Here is a 9,706-nt window from a genome sequence, read left to right as displayed (position 1 = left end):
TATTATACTGTATGTCAGATGGCTACACATTAGATTAATAAGCCCAGAAGGAATAGCTTTAATCACTGCAAGAAATCTTTATATTTTTAAGGAAAATTATCCCATATTCCAACCATTTCTCCCAAAAAATACATTTGCCCTTTATAGTAATCAACTCGTTGTTCCAAATTTTCATTCTATGAGGAGAAAAATTGTGCACAAAGCACAGTTTCCAGGCCAAGAGTGCTTGCTCATGAAATCTAGACAGTTTTATGGGTAATTTGGTATGTAAGAAATTACAAGTTAACAGAAAAGAGACCACCAACTGTTTTTTAAATATTATGGGGGATATAAACCAAATTGATTCAGGGTCAGCATTACATTTTTTGATCCAATTGACCTTGAAAGTATTATTAACATCCACATAATCAAGCATTTCAAACCCTCCTTCACATTTCTTTCCAGCTATAATTGTCTTTTTAAGATGGTGATATTTATTTTTCCAACAAAAATGAACCAACAACCTGTAAATTTTTTTGCAAGTGGAATCCTGAACAAATAATGAAAGGCCAGGGAAAATAAATCTAGATAAACCTTCTGCCTTAGATAATAGGACTCTCCCTAAAATTGACAGATCTCTCCATAATCAATTATCAAAATTACATTTTGTTTTTTAAATTAAGTTGTTGTCTAACAGACATTTTTTTATATATATAAATTCCTAAATATTTAATACACTCCTTTAATGGAATGTTAAAAAATTATTGTTCAGGGGGGCCACGTGACGCCATGCGAAGGGCAGATGTGTGAGAGACAGCTCTGCGCACTTTGCTAATTTTTACAATTATATCATGATATAATCCGGTGAAATTTGATACACCCAGTTACACATTTGCTGTTTGAGGTAAACATGGCAAAGAAGTCAAAATCTTCGGGCTCTGGAGACATTAAAAGACACTTACAGGTTCAAGATGAAAGCCCAGACAGGCCTGTGGACCGGGGACTCGATTTGGATGGTGCGGCAGGAGAAGGAATCCAGCATGTCCAACGTGTCGGTGATGTTGACGAAGGTACTTGCGGACTTGGAGGATCTTGCTGTAATACGTCGATCGATTACGGCGATGGAAAAAAATTCTCTGATTTAGTTACAAGAGTGACAGATGTTGCGAAACGAGTCGATTATTTGGAGTCATCAGAGAGGGAATTAGCCGCTAATCCGCCCGCGACCAAAGTTGATTTGGAACGTGTTCTTGAAAAGCTTGAAGATCTTGAGAATAGAAGCCACAGGAATAACATTCAAATTGTTGGAATTCCTGAGCACGAGGAGGGCAGAGATATGGTGAAATTCCTAGATGAGCTCTTCCCGAGTCTGCTCGACATAACAGGCCACAAGCTGGAAATCGGGCGAGCTCACAGATCTGCTGAGGGAGAAAGGCCCCAATCGATTCTGGCCAAATTTTTGAGATCATCCGATAAAGATCTTGTGTTACGCCAGGCGAGGAGCAAAGGAAAGCTTTCTTGGAAGAATTACAATATTTTCTTGTTCCCGGACTTTGCGAACTCGACGAGTGAAACGCGATCAGTTTAAGGAATGCAAGAAACTCTTACATCAGCGGAAGATCACTTTTGCTTTGATGTTTCCGGCCAGACTGAGAATAAACACCAAGGACGGCAGCAAAGTATTTACATGTCCCAATCAGGCAATGTCTTTTATTGAAACAATGGGTGAGTAACCATTGGGTGTTTTTCTTGTGAGTAGATTGACTCACTGTACATACTCTGGCTTTGGAGGAAGCTGGGCGCCAATTTTGTTTCTTTTTGCGTTGGCTCCAGCGAGCGGCTGGCATTTGTTTTGTTTTGTGGATTAACACTTTTCCTTAAAGAAACTTTTGCATTGACGGAAGATCACTTTTACAATGAAGTTCCCGGGCAGATTGAAAATAGACACTACGGATGACCACAAAATATCTACGTGCCCACACAAAGGATGTCTTTTATAAAGTTGCCGGACTGTGTAAATCATGGGATATACTTTTATGCGGCCTCTGAGTGAATTGACTCTTGACCATCCGAGGAATTGGGATGCGTGTTTCGTTTCCTTTTGTGCTGGTTCTGCCTAGCGGTTGGAGCTTGTTTTGTTAAATAACACTACTTCAGGACAGTTATGGATGAATCTGTCAGTTCCTTGTGCTTATGCCTCCTGTTGGCTGGAGTATGATTTGTGGAGTATTTTCATGGGTCATTGGAATGATTATGTCATCTGCTGCACTCATCAGCTGGCTCACTGAAGATTCATTTGTCTGTCCGAGGAAAATGAATGGCTTTATATCGGCTGGAATTTGTTTTGTGAAGGAACACACCTTCGAGACAGTTCTGTGAATGAGTCTACACGTTCTTTGTGTTTATTCTGCCTATTGGCTGGGGTTTGTTTTACAAAATATTTGATGTTATGTAATTTTGCCTTACAAATTTGCGAGGCAAAATTGAGCAATCCGATGGCAAAGTTGTCGTGGGGACTCGTGGGTGTTCATGGACCTTTTGAGTTTAAAGGGGTTGTCGCCGGTTGGCGCTGTCGTGCGCAGGGTTAATGCGCACGTTTTTCTTTTTTCTGTTTGTTTTGTTTGGGGGGATGTTCGGGGGTTGATTGTTTCACTAATGGGGAATGTGGTCTTCATAATTTTGTTTTTCACACACAATTTTTTATTTTATTATATCAATATGTCAAATGTTAATATGAATAAGTTGTCTCACTCCACATGGAATGTAAATGGGTTGGGGCACCCCATAAAAAGAAGGAAGGTTATTACTTTTCTTAAACGTAAGAAATATGATGTAGTGTTTCTTCAAGAAACACATCTCTCCCCGCAGGAAGCTGAAAAATTTGGGAAGATATGGGGTGGACATGTTTTCTTTAGTGTTGGCTCAAGTAAGAGCAAGGGAGTCATTAGATTGGTAAATAAACATCTACAATTCAAATTTCTCAAACAGATTAAAGATAAATTAGGAAGAGTCATTATTGTTTTAGCTGAAATTCAAGGGCAAAGTCTGATTTTGGCTAATATTTACGCACCTAACGTTGATGATCAGGGCTTTTTTATAGATCTTGAAGGGATGTTGCAAACCGCTGGCACTCCTCATGATATAATATTGGGAGGAGACTTTAATCTTTTGATGGATTCAGTCCTTGATCATAGTGAAGCAAAAGTGTGTAAGCCCCCTAGAGCAACATTGACGCTTCACAGGATGTGTAAAAATCTTGGTCTTTCGGATATTTGGAGACTTTTGAACCCATCCGGTAGGGACTGTACATTTTTTTCATCAGTCCATAAGATTTATTCTAGAATAGATTTTTTTTTGATATCCAAATCCCTCATTTCATCTGTTGTCGATTGCTCAATTGGAAACATTTTAGTCTCAGATCACTCCCTGGTGAGTTTAGAGGTGATGCCACATATAGAGAAAAAGAAATCATATAGTTGGCGCCTTAATGTATCCCTTTTACAAAATCCTGATTTCCAACAAATGTTAAAGACTGAAATCAGTGTTTATACGGAGACCAACTGGTCCTCAGTATCCTCTGTGGGCATGGCTTGGGAGGCACTTAAGGCGGTTCTTAGGGGCCGGATCATACAGTATGCCTCATTCATCAAAAAATCCAAAGCACGAGAACTTGTGGAGTTGGAAGGAAATATTAAAAGTGCCGAGGCAGAACTGAAGCACCGAATGTCATCTGATGGCCTCAGATAATTAACCCGATTGAAATATAGATATAATACTATTTTGTCGCGGAAAGTGGAGTTTTGGTTATTCAGGGCAAGACAGTCATACTTTGAGTCGGGGGACAAAGCAGGGAAGCTTTTGGCTAGATATATAAAGCAGAGAGAGTCTTTTTCTACCATTACCTCAGTGAAATCTGCTGATGGTGAAATATTTACCTCAGCCATTGATATTAATAATGCCTTTAAAGAATTCTATATTGATCTTTATAGTTCCACGTCTTCGTCTACTGATGAAGATATTAGAAACTTTGTGGAACCATTAGATCTTCCTAAACTGACGACTGAGCAAAAAAACTCTCTTGATTCTGAGATAACCTTGGAGGAGCTTAACGAGGTAATTAAGTCCCTACCTACTGGCAAGGCTCCGGGGCCAGATGGTTTTGCCGCAGAATTTTTTAGATCCTATGCTACAGAACTGGCTCCACTTTTGTTAGAAGTTTATACTGAATCATTAAAGAAGGGAAAACTTCCTCCAACCATGACACAAGCCCGGATCAGTCTGATTCTTAAAAAGGACAAAGATCCAAGCGAGTGTAAAAGTTACCGTCCAATCTCCCTGATCCAGCTAGATGTTAAAATATTGTCAAAAATTTTGGCTAGCCGATTAAGTAAGGTTATGACATCTCTTATACATATAGATCAGGTGGGATTTATTCGGGGCTGTAGCTCTTCTGATAACATCAGGCATCTCATCAATATCATGTGGTCAGTGGCGAATGAACAATCTCCGGTCGCTGCTGTCTCACTTGACGCCGAAAAGGCGTTTGATATGGTAGAATGGGATTATCTTTTTAAGATTTTGGAAATTTATGGGTTCGGGAGTACATTTATTGGTTGGATTAAGTTACTTTATAAACACCCTGTAGCAGCGGTACAAACAAATGGATTAATTTCAGATTATTTTACTCTAGATAGGGGCACTCGTCAGGGTTGCCCTCTTTCCCTGTTATTGTTCTGTCTTGCCTTGTAACCATTAGCAGCTGCGATAAGAAAGGAGGATGATTTTCCAGGGGTGGTTGCGGGAGGTGTGGCGCATAAGCTTCTGCTTTACGCAGATGATATTTTATTATTTGTCTCTGAACCTACTAGATCTATGCCTTGCCTCCACAGAATTATTAATTCCTTTTCCAAATTGGATACAAAGTCAATTGGTCTAAATCCGAAGCTTTGGCGCTGACAGCATACTGCCCAGAAACGGCTTTCCAGCCGGGCGCCTTCCAGTGGCCCAAACAGGGCATTAAGTATTTGGGGATTTTATTCCCAGCAGATTTGTCTGATTTAGTTAGAGTTAATATTGACACTTTAATAAAAAGGTTTTTGAGCGATGTGGGCAGGTGGGCTTCATTACATTTATCGATGATTGGGAAGGTTAATGTTATTAAAATTAATTGTATTCCAAAATTCAACTACCTGCTTCAGTCTCTCCCTGTAGATGTCCCCCTCTCTTATTTCAAGCAATTTGATAGCATAGCGAAGTCCTTTATTTGGAATGGTAAGCACCCCAGGTTAAATTTCAATAAGTTACATAGGCCAATTGACAGAGGAGGGCTAGGCCTACCCAAGATTTTGTATTATTATTATGCGTTCGGTCTTAGACATTTGGCTCATTGGTCGCTTCCACCTGAGAGAGCCCCTCCCTGGTTTTGTATTGAAAAGGAAGTTCTTGCCCCTATCTCGCCACTGCATAGCCTTTCGATTAAACTAGCCGGAGAGGTTAAGTCGCATCTCGTTATTTTGCATTTGCACTCGATATGGACAAAAGTGTCCAGAGTGTTTAATTCGGACATTTATTTAAATGTTGCCTCGAGCATATGGCAGAATCCTAAACTATGTATTAATAAGTCCCCTTTTTGTTGGTCAGATTGGATTGTGAGGGGGGTTAATGCACTTGGTGACCTATATGAGGGGTGGAGTATTGAGATCTTTTGAAAATTTGGTTCAACATTTTGGCATTCCCAGATCTCAGTTTTATAAGTATTTACAGCTTCGCCACCTACTCTGCACTATTTGTGGGAGTGGCACGCACCCCCCTAAGGTGGCAGGTGCTTTGGGAGAGGTGATTGCTGCTTTTGGAAAAGGCCATGAAGCATCAGTGTATTACTCCCTACTAATTCAGAGTCTGGGAGATGGAGCCTTGACTTCTCTCAAGAGAGTATGGGAAAAAGATTTGAATTTGGTATTGGAGGATGGAATGTGGATTAAGATTCTTAAAAATGTCAAGTCTGTATCTAGAGATGCAAGGGTTTGCCTTATGCAATTTAAGATTTTACATAGATTTTATTGGACCCCCTCTAGATTATATAGGCTTGGTCTTAAAGGCACACCCACTTGCTGGCGATGCCAGTCAGAAGTTGGAGACACTACCCATGTCTTTTGGGGGTGTGTTAAGATCCCCGAGATTTTTGGTTGAGGGTTCAGAGGTATTTGTGCGACGTTTTGAACACTCAGATTTTGCTTTGTCCCAGACTCTGTATTTTGGGTGATGGAGCGGTCATGCATTTAGGGGACAATCATATAAAAAATTGGGTTATGACCAGTCTCATGATCAGCAGGCAAGTAATTTTAAGGGGTTGGAAGTCAAATGGAGCACCCTTTTTTTCGGAGTGGTGTGTGGAAATGGGGAGGGTAGCTGCATTTGAAGAGGCGGTAAGTAGAAGGCTGGGGTTTAGGGACTTATTTGCTAAAAAATGGGGCAAATATTTAGTTTTTTGGGGGGAATCTCAGGGAGGGGATGTAGAGAGTGTAGTTTAATCATGTATGTTTATTATTTTATTTATTTGTATGTATATATATATATATATATATATATATATATATATATATATATATATATATTTTATTTTTTTGGATTGTGTGTGTGTTATGTGGGACCACAGGGGTGTTCGTTAGGAGTCAGGGTGGGATTGTATTAGTAGGGTTTAAATGTAAAATGTTGATTCATTATATATGTGTTGAGTTTTTTTTCACTGTCATGGCACATGAATCAATAAAATGTTAATTACAAAAAAAAATATTGAAATGTCCACTTGCAGAAAAGCTGACAGTCGCCATCTGCTCATTCGTTCAAGTAATGACTGGAACACTGATACGCACTCCTTCAGTGAAGGCAAATCCTCCCCAAAAGCCAGCTCTCTTACCCTCTTCCCTCACCTGTTTCACTAGGGGCCATGTCTTCTTCCTTGCTGCTCTCTCCTCCGAAGACAGGTCCTCTTTAATGCGCAGCTCATTCTCTTTCAGATACTGGTTTTCTTTGGCATCTCTCCACACTATATCCCGGTAAAGGCGCATGGCGAACTGTATAATTATCACTCTTGGGTGGCCATCATCTCTTTTCTTTCCCAACCTATGAACAGAATCTACAACATCTGAAAGTTTCTGCGCAATCTTTGGAGAAACTTTGGCAACGATCTTGATGACAAGATCTCGCTTATTCTCTGTCTTGGCCACTTTCTCTTACACCGTATAGCCTAAGATCCCATCTCCTTTTGTAGTTCTGCATTTTCATAGACATCTCATTTATCTGCTTGTTTTCCTACTACAAACCAGAAACGTTTTTTTCAAGATTCTCTATTTTTTATTTTTATTTTTATTTTTATTTTTTGTGGGATGTGCTCTCTAGTAACAACTTGCTTACGGTGGTAGAAAAGGCAGTCATAGATGTGGCCATTTTTTCCATGATCTTTTCTATGGACTCAACTCGTTGAAACATGCCATCACATTTCGTTGTGAGTACAGCGATAGTCTCGAGGAGTGTGTCAGTTTTCTCATCAATATTGGCCTTCAATTTTCCTTTTTTCCCAGAGGACTTTTGCACAGAGTACACTGAAGTGGCGTTGCAAGTGGTTCTTCTGAGTCCATAGACAGTTCATGAAAATCTTTGCTTTCTTCAGCCGCCATACTGGATTGTTTAACTTGGTCATTTTCTCTATTTCTTTTCTTACCTATATGAGTCTGGCGAAAAGCACAACAGGATAATGTGTAGCTGTTTAACTAAAATTTTAATCGGGGTTATATTGCATAGTTTCATGTAAATCTCGGAATTGCCTGAAGACAGCACTCACAACACACCCGCTCAGAAGTACACCATCTTGGCCGCCCATGGTTGTGAACATTGCGCACTGTCCTACTCTATTGAATGACGAGCAAAAAAGCTTTTACAAAAAGAAACTTAATTTTGGGGGTGCAGTTCCCTGTTCAACCACTAGGGGTAAAACGAAAGGTTACGAAAGGTGCGCACTGTCCTACTCTATTGAATGACATTGGTTTTGTGCCTCTATGTTTTTAAAAAAAAAAGCTATCACAAAAAAAGGGAACATTTCTATACGGTCCCTTACTTGCCGCTGCGACAGGAGAAACTCCTCCCGGGGTAACTCACATTGTGACGGATTTTGCAGGCAAATGCTCATAATATCGAGTGAAAATAATGAAAACAAGCTTAAAGATTATTATTAGCTTTCCATGTTTTACAGTAAAACTATTTGGGAAAATATTTTCTAAGCCGTTTAAGAGTTATCGCCGTTTATCGCTGAATGTGTCTGGAATATCAAAAACAAAATTATCTTAACGTCGAAGAGTGACGTGAGGCCTAGGATGTTGAAACTACTGTAGTAACTGGCAATCTTTTCTTTTTGTTGAATGTCAAAACAAGCTCTTCTGGCACTATGATTCATTGTGTGATTTAATGGACATAAACATGCTCGGCTCAATATATGACAATCTTTAATTTGTGTGATACTGTATGAGCAATATTACTGTCCCGAATTTAAAACAATTAGGTCATGAAGTTTCACTGTGACAATTGTTTCCATTGACTGGTGGGTTCTAAGGCAACAATTTACGTCTATAACATGTCCGCAACATTACACTCACTTTGTTTTTGGGTTTTTTTGCACAGCGTTTAATAATGTGTATTAAAAATCTTTGATGATTACCCCGTCTCAAAGCCCACAGCTTGTGCCTGCTATAGTTTGGCTCTCATTCTTGTTCTAGCTTTGAAGTGCCCTACGAAGGCATCTGTTATGTCATGAGGAACGCAGCTCCTTTGACTTGCGCATCTCAACTTCAGATGTGGCACCGTGTGACGTGTTCAGCGCGCACCCGTGTTGACTGACCTCGTGCTTCATCAGATCTCATTTACACATTTAAAGTGAGTTTGAGCTCGAGACGATCACATCGGCTTCCTTAAAGGACGCAGTACAGCAGATGCTGCTATATGTTTAGAGACTGACATAAGAAAAGCTCAAGTAAATAAAGAGGTGATAGTAGGCATATTTTTCGACATTGAAAAAGCATATGACATGCTTTGGAAGGAGGGGTTGTTAATAAAGTTAGAACAACTAGGGGTTGAAGGTAGAATGTTTAATTGGATAAAGGACTTTTCACTTGATAGAACAGTTCAGGTAAGGGTTGAATCATTATATTCCAAAATATATAAAATAGATAATGGGACCCCACAAGGAGTCCAATATTGTTTAATATCATGATAAATGATGTCTTCCAAAATGTCAAAACAGATATAGGAAGATCTCTATATGCTGACGATGGAGCGATATGGAAGAGGGGTCGTAATGTATCACATGTGACAAGAATAATACAAACAGCAGTTAATGAAGTGAAGAAATGGGCCAACAAATGGAGTTTTCGGCTATCAGTGACTAAGACTCAACTGCTTTGTTTTACAAAGAAATGTATCCCTGAAATTAAAGTGAAACTATACAATCAGGTACTTGAACAGGTTAAAATTATAAGATATCTAGGGATATGGATGGATTGTAGGCTGACTTTTAAGATTCATGTTCATAAAGTATTAGATAAGTGTAAAAAAGGTAATAATTTATTAAGATGTCTTGCAGGAATGGAATGGGGAGCTAGTCGAATACCTTTACAAAGAATATATAGTGCATTGATCAGGTCAGTACTGGATTATGGATATATATAATATATGGGTC

Source organism: Myxocyprinus asiaticus, chromosome 43 (genome assembly GCF_019703515.2).
Source record: "Myxocyprinus asiaticus isolate MX2 ecotype Aquarium Trade chromosome 43, UBuf_Myxa_2, whole genome shotgun sequence".
Lineage (NCBI taxonomy): Eukaryota > Metazoa > Chordata > Actinopteri > Cypriniformes > Catostomidae > Myxocyprinus > Myxocyprinus asiaticus.
Note: the sequence above shows the minus strand (reverse complement) of the source record.